Consider the following 13,632-nt stretch of genomic DNA (forward strand, 5'->3'; position numbering starts at 1 on the left):
GGGTAGAAACTGCTAGGCACGGTATGGGACGTGCCCAAGTGGTTTCTGTCTTATAATTAAGGCACGCGCGCGTCTGTGATGTATTACTGTGAGGTGCTGGCTGTATTATGATCTAACGTGCAGGAACGTGCATGATGGATTCCAGGTAGGGGCGTGTGTGGTTGGTAGTTTGATTGATTGTCGTATGTTATGCGTGTTTTTGTCTGGCGGTACGTGAGTGCCTACGTGGGGTTTGGGGTTGTACACTTATTGAGATTCGTCTCATAGTTGTATAATCCACAATTTCAGACCCCCAGTCGTAAACCCAGGAAGTGCGCCTTTTCTTTTTGGAAGTTCGAGGAATCGCTTTTGGTGCCCGGTGGAACTGCAGGCGAGTGTCCGGAGATCCAAGCCAGAGAAACAGGAGCGGATTGGATAGGAGGCGACCGGTAAGCTTTCTCTAGGGTATTTTAGGGGTTGTTTAACTTGGGTTATCCGATAGTGAAGTTAAGATAACCAAACCCCTGAACTTTTGTTAAAACGGTGGCGAAGGATGTTCGTCTGTATATATGTCGGTAATAAAATGTTTGTATATTTGGTGTTGTATGATTTTGTTGTTGTTTGATCGTTATGGTGTTCTACCCCGTTGTCGTCATCTTTTTGTCCGGGGTTTTTATATTCGCTTCCGCATGTGGCTCTGATGTTTGGGTTGGGTCGACGACGTTCCTGGGACGTCGCACTATTCGACCGGAGCAGGGGATGTCGCGAGCTCGTAGGGGTTCGGGGCGTGACAACCTAGGCCAACTATACCAGTCTAAAGCCCTAGATAGTGAATCACACAACAATTTACTAAGCAGGCAGCCAATCACAACGTCACTCAATCACAACTAATAGGGTTCGTGCACTTACCTCAAGTCCTAACGCACCTATATTTCACATGTTATTGCATAAAATCACTCAGCAATCACAATCAAACAGTCTGGGGTACGCATGGCACACAAGTCTCCTTAACTAACTACCCCAAAGTCATCGTTCATTATCACTCAAGGTTTCGACCAACTTGGATCGAGCAGACCTTGCTCTAATACCAAATCAACCGAGGATGTCACGCCGCGAACCCCGACGGGCTCGCGACACTCCTTTGATGCCCGTATTGAACGCGACGTCCCAGGACGCGTCGCCGACCCCAAACAAAACACCCAATGACAAAGGCAAGCGGAAGCGAAATAGAAACAACCCAGACAATAAACAATGACGATAGGATAGCACTTGCATAGATCAAACAATTGCTTAAAACATCCATAAACATAATATTAAATCATGTTCATCAAAATGGGCAGTGATTGGGTAGCCTACTTCACCATACAGAAAGGGGACATCCACAAAAGGGATAAGGCATTAATATCCAACACCACTCCCGGTCTCCGACTCGCACGTGACGACTGTTCGTCACTCCAAACCTGAAAATATTTTAACAATGGAGGATGAGATAAATCTCAATAAGTAGACAACCTATACCCCACCTAGGACAATGCGTACCCAGACGAGTTTAACGTATAATTCACCAGCCAACACAATCAATTTTCACACAACAAACTTACCTGCCACGATTCCCATGGCAGCTCTGCACATTAGTCAAATCACATGAATATCATAATAACTTATGAACACATCGCTATCATTCGGGCGCCATATACACACGTACATCCACTCAATTCAATCACACTCAATTCGCATGCGTGGCCGAGCAACTTTCCACGACCTGGATCAACACCCCACAGGTCAGCCCTCCGATCAAGCCGAGCTCCGTCCCTCACTAGACCTTTCATACTTTCACAAGACCCGCGTCAACATGCCTCAGGTCAACCCTCAGATCAAGCCGGGCTCTGTCCCTCACTGGACATTTCACACTTTCACACGACCCGCGTCAACACGCCTCAGGTCAGCCCTCAGATCAAGCCGGGCTTCGTCCCTCACTAGACATTTCGCATGCACATACACCACATCACAATTCGCCATTCTCACACGTATATTCAATCAATTCAATTATACTCAATTCACATGCGTGGCCGAGTTCCGTCCCTCACTGGACCTTTCACATTTTCACACGACCCGCGTTAACACGCCTCAGGTCAGCCCTCAGATCAAGCCGGGCTCCGTCCCTCACTGGACATTTCGTATGCACATACACCACATCACAATTCGCTATTCTCACACGTATATTCAATTAATTCAATCACACTCAATTCGCATGCGTGGCCGAGCTCCGTTCCTCACTAGACCTTTCACACTTTCACACGACCCGCGTCAACATGCCTCAGGTCAGCCTTCAGATCAAGCCGGGCTCCGTCCCTCACTGGACCTTTCACACTTTCACACGACCCATGTCAACACGCCTCAGGTCAACCCTCAGATCAAGCCGGGCTCCGTCCCTCACTGGACATTTCACACTTTCATACGACCCACGTCAACACGCCTCAGGTCAGCCCTTAGATCAAGCCGGGCTCCATTCCTCACTGGACATTTTGCATGCACATACACCACATCACAATTCGTCATTCTCACACGTAGTACAAATCCAATTTCAATCACAAACTCATCACACTAGCCCACCAATTCAACACTCAAGTCGGCCTAATCATACGTCAATTTCACCCCTAAACGCAACGACAATCCAATCATCACACCTACATAAATTAGCCACTAAACATGCCACATAATAATTGCAATTCAACCTACCAATTAACCACATTCATAAATTGGCCCTAACCCAAGTTTAACCCCTAAATCGGTACTAATCACACCCTAAACAAGTCTAAAAATACCTATTATACTAAGTAGGGTTTAGGAAGTCACTTACCTAAGTTTGGCCCGGGAAAAATCCACACGGGCCCAAAATGGCCCGGGTGAACAGTGCTGGGCTTGGCACGGGAGAGGGCACGACGGGCACGGGGCTCAGCCACGGCTCGGCACACAGCCCGGCGACTCAGGGCGGCACTCGGCCACGTCCTAGGACATTCGGCCACGGCAAGGGCAGCGGCTGGACATGCTCGGGCACGGCCTATGGCGACTCGGCCACGGCCTGGGCACGGCCTGGGCTGGCTGGCTGGCCGGCTAGCTGGCCGACCAGGGGCTGGCGAGCGGCGGCGGCGGCAAGCAGCTACGACGGCGACGCAGCGACGAGCTCGACAACTATCTCAGCCAGAGAAGGGAAGGGCAGCAGCGTTGTCGTCGGGCAGCAGGGACGACGGCGGTGCGGCAACGAGCTGGTCCCGGCGAGCTGGCACGGCGACGACGCGAAGGGAAGGAGGAGGAAAGCTGGGCAGTGGTGGCGAAGGTAAGGAAGATCTGGGGCTGAGAGGGCGCGAGCCGGCGGCGACGGGGCGGCATGGCGGCGGTTGGTGGCGAAGGGGAGCTGCGTGGTGGTGGTGGGAGCAGCGACGGCCGGCACGGCGGCGTGCGGCGGCGACTGGCGAGTTGGACAAAGGGGGGAAGGAGCTCGGGGAAGGAGGAACACGGGAAGGAAGGTCGGTGGCGGGAACGGCGGGGCCGGCGATGGTCGGGGGTGGCACGGCGACGTCGCAGGTGGCGAAGTGGAGCAGGACGGCCGGCTGGGCAATGCCGGACCGTGACAGGCACGGTAGCGGTCCGGTGCGGCGAGCTCGAGCGACAAGGCTGGCGCGAAGGAGAGGAAAGAAGCGATCGATCGAGCGGCGGGTCGCGACGGACAGTCTGTGCGTGCGCGACAGTCGAGGCTGGCCTGACGGCAGCGCGGGCGGCTTGATCGGGCTACGAGCAGCGGCGGTGGTCGGGTGAGCGAGAACGAAGCGGGAGGCAAAACCGAGTTAGGCGGAGAGGAAGAAAAAAGGAAGAAGAAGAATAAAAGAAAAGGAGGAGAGAGAGGAGGCAGGGGGTAGGTCTGCATAGGCAGGGACGTACGCGAGGGGACGTGTGCATGGGGGGGAAACGTGCGCGAGCAGGTGGAGAGAGAGAGAGAAAGAGAGAGGACAGACGGGACAGGGGGAAACGTGAGCGGGAAAAGAGGAGGAGAGAGAGAGAAAAAGAGGACAGGCACAGGGGAGAGACGTGCGCGCTGTGGGCGCGGCAGAGGAGAGAGGAGAGAGAGAGAGATGACGAAAGTCAATTTTTGTCCTCGAGTGCGATCCAATTATCATGATTAGAATCCAAAAACGATCTAACGGTCCACGAAAATCCTAAATAATAATTAGAAGAAAGGGCCAAAAGAAAATAGCTAAAACACACTACGAGGGAGGTCTACTAATCCAAATTCGCACCCGGTCAAAATTTCACTTTTCGCATATCCCGGGCAATATCGAGGCTGGCCACAATAATATAGACACTGTCCAATTAAATTCGGCCCGGAACTCTGAGAAATTTTACACCAAAGTTTGGGCTCTAAATAACGGTCAAATTCGTTCAAGTGCGATTATAGCGAAATCTCTAATTTAAAAAGAAATAACTCAAGAGTGATCAGTTCTGGGCGAGATTTTGTTATAAGCGCACTGACGAAATACACGTTCTATAAATCCCAAAAATGGGTCGAAATTCGGAATGTCACAATTTGTCCGGCGAGTACAACAAAAATTGAACTTAATCCGAGGAAGACTATAAATTCTCATAATAAATTCTCCACCTTGTTTTTCTTGTCAACAAATCCAAGCCAAGTTGGAACGTTTTGAGTGTCTTAATTGTTCTTCTAGAGAGAGTGTGTCAGTGACAGAGAGCACCAATGTTAGAGTTTGGGAGAAAAAAAAATGTATGTGCTGTCGGTCCCGCTGCGCACTGAACAAGACTTTTCTTCACCATGAGACAAGGCATCTTCTTTTCTCTTTAGCACGAGAAAATATTCAGTGGTTAGCGCACGCCAGGTCATCCGCCTACGTGGCGCGCATGAGCTTAGTTGGCTCCACTCAACAGGAGACACGTGGCGCTGAGTTGGACTTGCTGAAAAATTAAAAAAAGGCTTTCTTTTTTCTATGTGGGGATAGAGCTAAAAAATTAAGTTCCCGCCTAAAACATCCCCCCTCTCTCTCTCTCTTCTTTTCAATTTCCAAGGCCCTTCTTTACCTGCACTCCTAGGGAAGAACAGCCAAAACACTCTTTCTCTCTCTTTCTCCACCGCCTCCGCCTTCGCCTCCGCCTCCGCCTCTGCCTCCGCCTTCGCCTCCACCTCTCCCAAGAGCCCCGCCGGTCGCTCCGAGCTCAGATCTGCGCCCAAGAGGGAGAGCTCCGCGTTGCTGGGAGCTCGGATCTGCATCTGGCACGTCGCTTCCCCCAAGAGCCCCTCTCGGCTGCTGGATCTCGATCCCCTCCGCCTCCGCCGAGCTCAGATCTGCGCTCAAGAGGGAGAGCCCGCGTCGCTTTCTTGTTCTTTATCTTGAGTCCCCCATATGCTGAGTTTTCTTTGCTCCCAGCCGATGCTCTCCATCACTGAAAACTTCACTTGGCGAGCTCACACTCTCGGACTTCGCCGCGAAAGAATCCGCGAGATGGTGTCATCGAGCGCTTTGATGGCGTCCCTGAAAGCCCCGCTCGTGTCGGCCTGCGCGATGTCCATCGCCGTTGCCACTCTCGGGGCTGCTGTTCCATCTATCCCCGGCCCTCTGGGTCCTCGGCTGCCTCCCTCGCTGGGATCGCTCCTCTCGTGGTTCAGGCCTCCGTACCCCGTCGTCGTCGTCAATGGCATCATCGCCGCCACCTCCAGTGCTTCCGCCACGCACAGCCGGAGAGGATCGCGATAGCGGTCGCAGAGGAGATAGGGGTCGTGGAGGCGACGCTGGCCGCGGAGGCGGTGACGCCGGTCGCGGAGGTAGCGTTCGATGAGCTTCAGGATTTTGAGGAGAAGAGGGTGGTGGTGGTGGTGGGGAATGGCGGGGGTGTCCGGCGGCGGAGATGGATATAATGGTGACTGCGAAGGGGGGAGGAAGGTGGCGTTCAGGAGGTCCGCTTCGGCATGGTGGAGGCGAGTGGACTTGTCGGAGAAAGCTCTGGTTTCACCGGAGAGCCGCCGACGGCGACCACCTGCAAGTAAGAAGGGCGAAGTGAGGCGATATGAATTTCGAAATTCGCATGACGTACAAGCAAGAAAGTGACCAGGATGACGGGGACTGTGTCTTTTGATATTTCGGTCAATGGATTCATGAAATCAAGTCAACATATTCACATAATATCGCTTTTTTTTTCATGAGATTTAATTTTTTGATGCCATTCGTCAGTTGAAGTTGAATGCGCAAAATCTTAAGAGGTTTAAGGTGTTAAAGTTGGGAGATTGCTCGAATCTTTCGCTAATTGAAATCGATGCTCCGAGCCTTCGCTTGTTTTATTTCTATGGTCAAGTACCTCTCTTCCTCTTTGAAGATATATCTTAGCTGATGCAGGTTGTGTTAAGGGAGGCAGACTTACTAGTTACAAGTTTTAGAGAGCGTCTGAGTCTGTGATTTAAGCATTTATTCGTCTTCAAGAAGAGTCTGGCAATCAAGCAGGAAAATGGAAGAAGCAACATCTGAATCACCCACCCTTTTTTTTCTCATTTTCTTGTTGCAATAAATTGGACTTTGCCTACCCGCTTAATAATTTCAAATTTTGTTGCATAGTCTTTTACAATCTGCAATTACAAGATGCGTTTTTTTTATCAGGTTGTTCCTGTATTTAATTGTCAAGAATAACATCAATCTTCTTAAATTCATACCCAAGTGGTGTAATGCTTTCCATTTTATAGGGATGAGATTGGCGAATTTAGGTAATCTCAAAACAGCACATGACTGTTTTCCAAGCTGACGATAAAGTTATCGAATGTTGAAACGGAATCGTTTGCTTTTGGAAAAGAACTTTTGACAACGTTTATTGATCCATCATTTGTTTGATCATGTCATGATCTAAAAAAGCACCCAAAAAGTGAGCGATTCAGGAATCATCTCTAAGGTAGTAGCCCTAAAACCTTATACCTTTCCAAGACCCTTGGAGATATCAATGCAAATCATCAAAGATTCAAAATTAAAATTGTCAAAAGCATACAAAAGTGATGGTGGTGGTGCAAGTCAGGCCACAGATTTCAAAGTGATCACACACAAGAACAGATGAAACCAAGATAAGAATAGAACAACAGAAGCAAATATATCATTTCTCAGGTTTATTACACAGAACAAGGAGAGCGCAGGATTAACTCTGCACTTCTCTCTCGTGTTTTTATCAGCATGGGAAGGGCCATAGGATAGCCCATGGCCCTTCAAACAACTCGGAAATCACCTAAAAATCTGTCTCTTTACAATGTACACACAAAAAAAATAAGCTTCTGAAGCCAATCCATCTTCAATGAAACATTTGAAGAAACCGCGGCTCAATGATTCTTTCTACATGTTCATCATAACCCTATTCATCGTCTCCGTCTCTCTCCCCGCCAAATCCGTGTCAACCAATCTACAATGAGAAATTTATCTATACTCTACAGAACCCGGATCTGGAGCACTAAGCTGATTAATTCATATCTCAGTTTCCATGAACAGACCTCTCCGGGTCCACTGCCATCATCGGGCGAGGCGAACAGCACTGTCGTGACATCCACGAGCTTCCTCTGGCTGATACACGACCTGAAAGTCCTCAATAGGGCGTTTCGGGCTTCAATCTCCTTGCAGTCACTCGAGTTCTGCGGATCGATCGAGTTCCTGAACGCGCGGATCTTCGTGGGCATTGTGTACGCAAAATGCCACTGCTTCGCCACGACAGTCTGCAGCAGAAGAAACGAATCAACCGCCGCCCCGCAAGAAACAAATTGAGCATAGAAAAATTGCAATACTATTACTACAAATGAACTTACAGCTTCTTTGATTGTCTTGGGCACGCGAAACAGCTCCTTCAAATCGCCGTGCACGACGTGACCGAGTATCCTAATCCGTTAAACCCAAAATGCTCAATCATTAAAACCCATTATAAAGTATCATATCATAATCCAAACCGGGCATTGATTTAAGCAGCATTCGAGCAAATCGAAAGCGCAAGCCAACTCACCAGAATGTCCTGAGGCAGGGCCTCGAGACTGGACTTCTCGGAGCCGTCGAGCAACAGCCTCGCGCTGCACTGCCTCTTCAGCGGAGCTCTGAACTCTGCCGACTCGGCCTGCCACGCCGCCGCATCGGGGCCCTCCGAGATCCCGACCCTCTTCCTCCCGAGACCCCGCGTGCACCTCACGAGCCCGAACCCCAATGCCTCCTCCCCATCCCTCACCTCGCTCTGCCCTCCAACTACGCATGCCTTCGAGTCCAAACCGTACAACGCCATTTCTACTACTCCCCCCTCTGCAGAAACCAAACCATAGTCAGTAATGAAGAACACCCACAAACAGGAAACGAACGAAGCGCGCAAAACCGCGCATCAAAACCACCGTCCGAGAACGAATTCGTCGGACATCGAAGGAGCTAAAAGACACGAACCTGGTCGGATTCGATCGATTCGTGTGAAGTGTGTGTGTGTGTACTCGGAGTGATTTCGCTGCTTCTCGTTCACGCTTTGCGTCAAGAAACCATTTTACGGTGCTGCTCAGGCACACAGTAAAGAAAACTCAGCATATGGGGGACTCAAGATAAAGAACAAGAAAGCGACGCGGGCTCTCCCTCTTGAGCGCAGATCTGAGCTCGGCGGAGGCGGAGGGGCTCGGGATCCAGCAACTGAGAGGGAGGGGCTCTTGGGGGAGGCGACGTGCCAGATGCAGATCCGAGCTCGCAGCGACGCGGGGCTCTCCCTCTTGGGCGCAGATCTGAGCTCGGAGCGACCGGCGGGGCTCTTGGGAGAGGTGGAGGCGGAGGCAGAGGCGGAGGCGAAGGCGGAGGCGGTGGAGAAAGAGAGAGAGTGTGTGTTTTGGCTGTTCTTCCCCAGGAGTGCAGGTAAATAAGGGCCTTGGAAATTGAAAAGAGGAGAGAGAGAGGGGGGATGTTTTAGGCGGGAACTTAATTTTTCAGCTCTGTCCCCACGTAGAGAAAAGAAAGCCTTTTTTTTATTTTTCAGCAAGTCCAACTCAGCGCCACGTGTCTCCCATTGAGTGGAGCCAACTAAGCTCATGCGCGCCACGTAGCGGATGACTTGGCGTGCGCTAACCACTGAATATTTTCTCCTTTAGCACCGAAAGAACAGCGACAACGACTTTAGGTCAAAGCCCATGAAATCATTCCAAAGTGGGAGGAAAAAGTTTCCGGCTTTTCTAGTCAGAGGAGCGATACTTCGAGATAGTCATGAAGAATTTGCGCGACCAGGAGACGAGCAGGAGACAAAGACAACGCTTTCAGCTTTGTTTCGAGGTGTCTGTAAAAGGTTTTATGCAAGAATGAATTTTTTTTTTATCCTAATTTGCCTTAGGTGGATTGTCCTGTTCCTTTTGATCAATAACTTAGTACAAAGCTCTATGCATTCAGTTTTTTGGACATCTATTATTTGTTATGTGTGCAATTTGATGTAGCTAGCAAGGATCACCTAGAGGGGGGGGTGAATAGGTGATCTAAAACAATTTTAAATAATTTATGCGGAAACAAAATAAACCATAGAAGAGTCTGAATAAAATTCAGATTCAAGACAGATTATATAGACGGTGCTCTTGATGTGCATAATGTAAAGTAAGAGATAAGGGATAGAAAATATGCACACAAGTTTATAGTGGTTCGGCTTATAGCAAGCCTACGTCCACTCTCCCACGCTTATAGCCTACCGGCTGGATTTCACTATGTAACCAAGAGGAATTACAACTTCTGAGTATCAACACTCTTGTGTATGATAGGACTCTCTATCTCACAGAATCACTCTTACAAAGTGTCCCTCGAGATCTTAATGTTTTGCTCAGAATGACAAGAGAAATGATTGGAGTATGCTCAGACTTTGGACTTGTTGATTCTTGATTCTGTACACCTTCTGCTGCTCGTTGATCTCCTTAAATACTCCTCTGCTTCCAAACTAGCCGTTGGACAACATTCAGAGGATCATCTTCCAATCTTCACCTTAGACAGATTTGTATAGAAAGGATTGAGTAGCCGTTAGATGACAGATTCTGAATCCCGCTGATTCTGGTCGCCCATACAATCAGAATCTTGGTTTCCATAAGTAGAGCTTTGTCTGTTGTAATGCATTCCTATCGTGATGTTTGATTGTCAATCAATTTGATTTAGATTGAGACAATCAGAATATTCCTTCTGTGAAATCCATGCCAGATCACTAGCTGTTGTGTTATGTTCTGAATTCTGCGTTTGTATCAGAAGAACTTCTGCGTCTGCGTCTGAAGAATTTCTGCGTCTGCATCTGCATCTGAATAACTTCTGCTTCTGCATTTGAATAACTTCTGCGTCTGAATCTCAGAACTTCAATTATGTGGGTCTTCAAAAACATACTTGACAGTTTGTAAAGTCTGAATAACTTTCTTCTGAGCTTCCAGAATATACGGACCTGGAATAAAATTGTTCAGAATAGGTATTAGATTTACAATAACATAGAAGGTTTTGTCATCTTCAAAATCAATAGGGGTTTTCCTCAACAATCTCCCCATTTTTTATGGTGACAAAACTTTCTTTGCAGATTGAATTATTTTGAAAATAAATAAACATATTAAGCTCATTAAACACGGATTGAAAGAGCAAACTTTGTTGATATCTGTGTCTTTCTTCCTTTGAATATAACCTGTGAATCTTCAAATCTGCATATAATTTCTCCTCCTTTTTATCATCAACAAAAAGTATAATAATAGATAGAATAATGTACTGAGATTAAGTAATCAACCAGTCGAACAAAAAGTATGATATATATTACAGACCAATTTACAAAAATGTGGAGAGAAAAGTTGAAAAACATGCTATTTTTTAGGAGTACGAATCAGTTGAAAATTTTCCAATATTGAGACAGCCTCCTCAATCTTTGAACTGCATTGACTTATGGCCTTATCCATGTTGGATGAGCATATAGTAATGGCTTCCTCTAATGCTGCTTTATCTGCTGCTGCCTGTAGTTGTTGAGCCTTAGTGTTTTCCTCAACAATGTTCTGTAGATTCTGCATATGTTGTTCTAGAGCAGCTTGCTTGTCTTTAATCTCAAGCAGAATAGAAAGGATGTTCTGATTTTCGGATGGCTGACCTTGGACATTAGCTTCCTCAGACTGATTTTACCCTATGGCTGATTCTGGTGGAATCTCCCCCTGAACAGGTGATGGATCTTCAGAAACATGTTCTGCATGAATGGATTCTGAAACCTTGGGATCTGGTTCAGGAACATGTTCTGAGCCTCCTGTTGCAAAGTGTTCTGCTTCTGCTTCATCATTTTCATCATGCAGAAGTATTTTACGCTTCTTATTGTACACTTTTAGTGGGGTAGGAGAATCAGGCTGCTTGCTGGCTGAACTGGTTCTTTTCCTTTGCTCCTTTACTGTCTCAATTTTCTTGCCAACAGATTTTACCTCTGACTTTTCAGCCTCTTTTCCTTTTACTCTGTCCCTTATATCTTCAAATTTCTTCATTTTGGAGAGCATTCGTTCTCCAACAAACATACGAGGAAGCATAGTTTCTCGCAACTCACCAGGAATAGATAGATTGAGAAACATGAAGATACGAGAGATTAAAGCTCCATATGGCAGATGACCCTTATCCTTCTGTAATGCTCTGTACATATGGAATATGATGAGGTGAGGGAGAGAGAAAGATTGACCTGTCAAGATAGCCCAAATGAGCTTGATCTCTGATTTTGATAGGTCAGTTTTTGAGGCATCCTTTGGCTTCAAACAGTTTATTATGATCTTATGCAAGATCACAGATCGTCTGGATAAGTCAGAATAGGAGAGATGTCGCTTTGATCCTTAAGCAAAATTCGGATTTTCAGAAGCTACCTGAGAAGCCTCTTCAAGATTTACTGCCAATGGAGTAAAAGTGGAGTGTGTGGCTCCAATTATCCTTGCCAACTCATGCGCCTTTAAATCAACCTTCTTGTCACCAACAGTAAACTGTATCCAATTTGGTGACAGAATTGAAAGATTGGAATAGAAGTAGGCAGTTAATTCAGCATAAGTATTGGCAGATTGAAGACAAAATTCATAAATCCCTAACTTCTCAAACAGGTGCTGTACAGAAATGCCAGCCTTCTCCAGGTATTCGAAATCCACAGTTCTATTGTTCATTACTCCTCTAGCAAGTAACAACTTGTAGTACATATGATGCGCAGTGCTTCTGAACAAGCCTCCTGATTTAAGCAAACCAGATGCTATTCCCACTTTTATCTCAAAAGTCTCAAAAAATCGTGCATCATCATCAGGAACAACAAATTTTGAAGCACTAGTGGATTTAGGGCTTACATGGACCGATTTCTTTTCAGAAGGAGTTGAAGCTTCTCCAACCTTTTCTTTGCCCTTTCTGGAGGAAGTCTCTTGTGGGGTAGAACGGGTTGGAACTTGTCCAGATTTAGTGCAGTAATCAGAATAGGTTTTCACAAGGTGAGTTTCAGAGCGAAGATCGTTGTCTTTCAGACAAGCACGAAGAGCCGACTCAGAGGCATTGAACCTTTTCAACCTTTGATAATGTTCCCACACATGTTTAATGCTTCTGAACCGAAAATCAGTTTTACCAGACGATTTTGGTGGAGACAATTGCTGAGGTGTTGACGCTTCAGAAGGGTCTACAGGATGATCGGATTCTGAGTTTGAAACTTCCAAATATTCCGCCGGTGCAGTAGATTTTGAGTCTTGATTGAGAATACGAGAAGATCTTCTATGGGCCACCATCTTGACCGGCATTATGATCACCTTTGGAGACGAAAGTTTCGATCTTTATAGGAAGAAGAGGAGAGTCTCTGAATATCGGAAGGGTTTTGAGAGAAAAAGATCGTACTGATAGGGTTTTGAAAAGAGAAGGACGGGTTTAAAAAGGAGGTGGATAATTTTTGGAAGGAAAAGTTACTTTTAGAAAATAAAAAGATATCCCAAACAAATAGGAAGAAAATATACACTTTGAAGCTTAACCGAGCATGATGATATCATTACAATATATTAAGCACATATTATCAGATAAATTAGAATACATACCTGATGTGCTTCCAAAAGTAATGATTATAAAAATATCCTACCAAAAATGCCAAAAATATACCCGCCAAAAAATTTGAATAAGGAACGTACCTTTCTTTGTGAGTCTGAAAAATGTTCAGACTGAAGGTACTTGAGTCTGAAAAAAATTCCTGTCTATCAAACACTTCAAGAAAATGGATAAGTGATACACAGTTTGTCTCTTATAAACTCAAATGAAGATTTATCAAGAGGTTTTGTAAATATATCAGCTAATTGATTCTTAGAATCAATGAATTGAATATTCACATCGCCATTTTGAACATGATCTCGAATAAAGTGATGCTTGATTTCAATATGCTTAGCTCGAGAATGAAGAATCGGGTTTTTTGTCAAATTGATTGCACTTGTGTTGTCACATTTGATTGCAACACTTGATTCTTCAATATCAAAGTCTTGTAATTCTTGCTTCATCCACAGAATCGTGCACAAGCAACTTCCCAATGCTACATATTCTCGCTTCGTGTAGAAAGTGCAACCGTATTCTGCTTCTTTGAGTACCAGGATACCAACATATTCCCAAGCAGTTGACATGTACCGAAGTACTTTTCTGTCCACTTTAC

General features: G+C 46.4%; 2 pseudogenes; one reads left to right on the forward strand and one right to left on the reverse strand.

The window, feature by feature from the left end:
• The first annotated feature begins 5,314 nt into the window (after positions 1 to 5,314).
• LOC115694188 (uncharacterized) lies at positions 5,315 to 6,323 on the forward strand (annotated as a pseudogene).
• A 1,108-nt stretch (positions 6,324 to 7,431) lies between these two features.
• Positions 7,432 to 8,274, reverse strand: LOC115694190 (F-box protein SKIP27-like; annotated as a pseudogene).
• Positions 8,275 to 13,632: the final 5,358 nt, after the last annotated feature.

This window comes from Syzygium oleosum, unplaced genomic scaffold (assembly GCF_021117445.2).
Source record: "Syzygium oleosum isolate NSW1041296 unplaced genomic scaffold, Sole_v2.1 Sole_v2.01, whole genome shotgun sequence".
NCBI classification, from domain to species: domain Eukaryota; kingdom Viridiplantae; phylum Streptophyta; class Magnoliopsida; order Myrtales; family Myrtaceae; genus Syzygium; species Syzygium oleosum.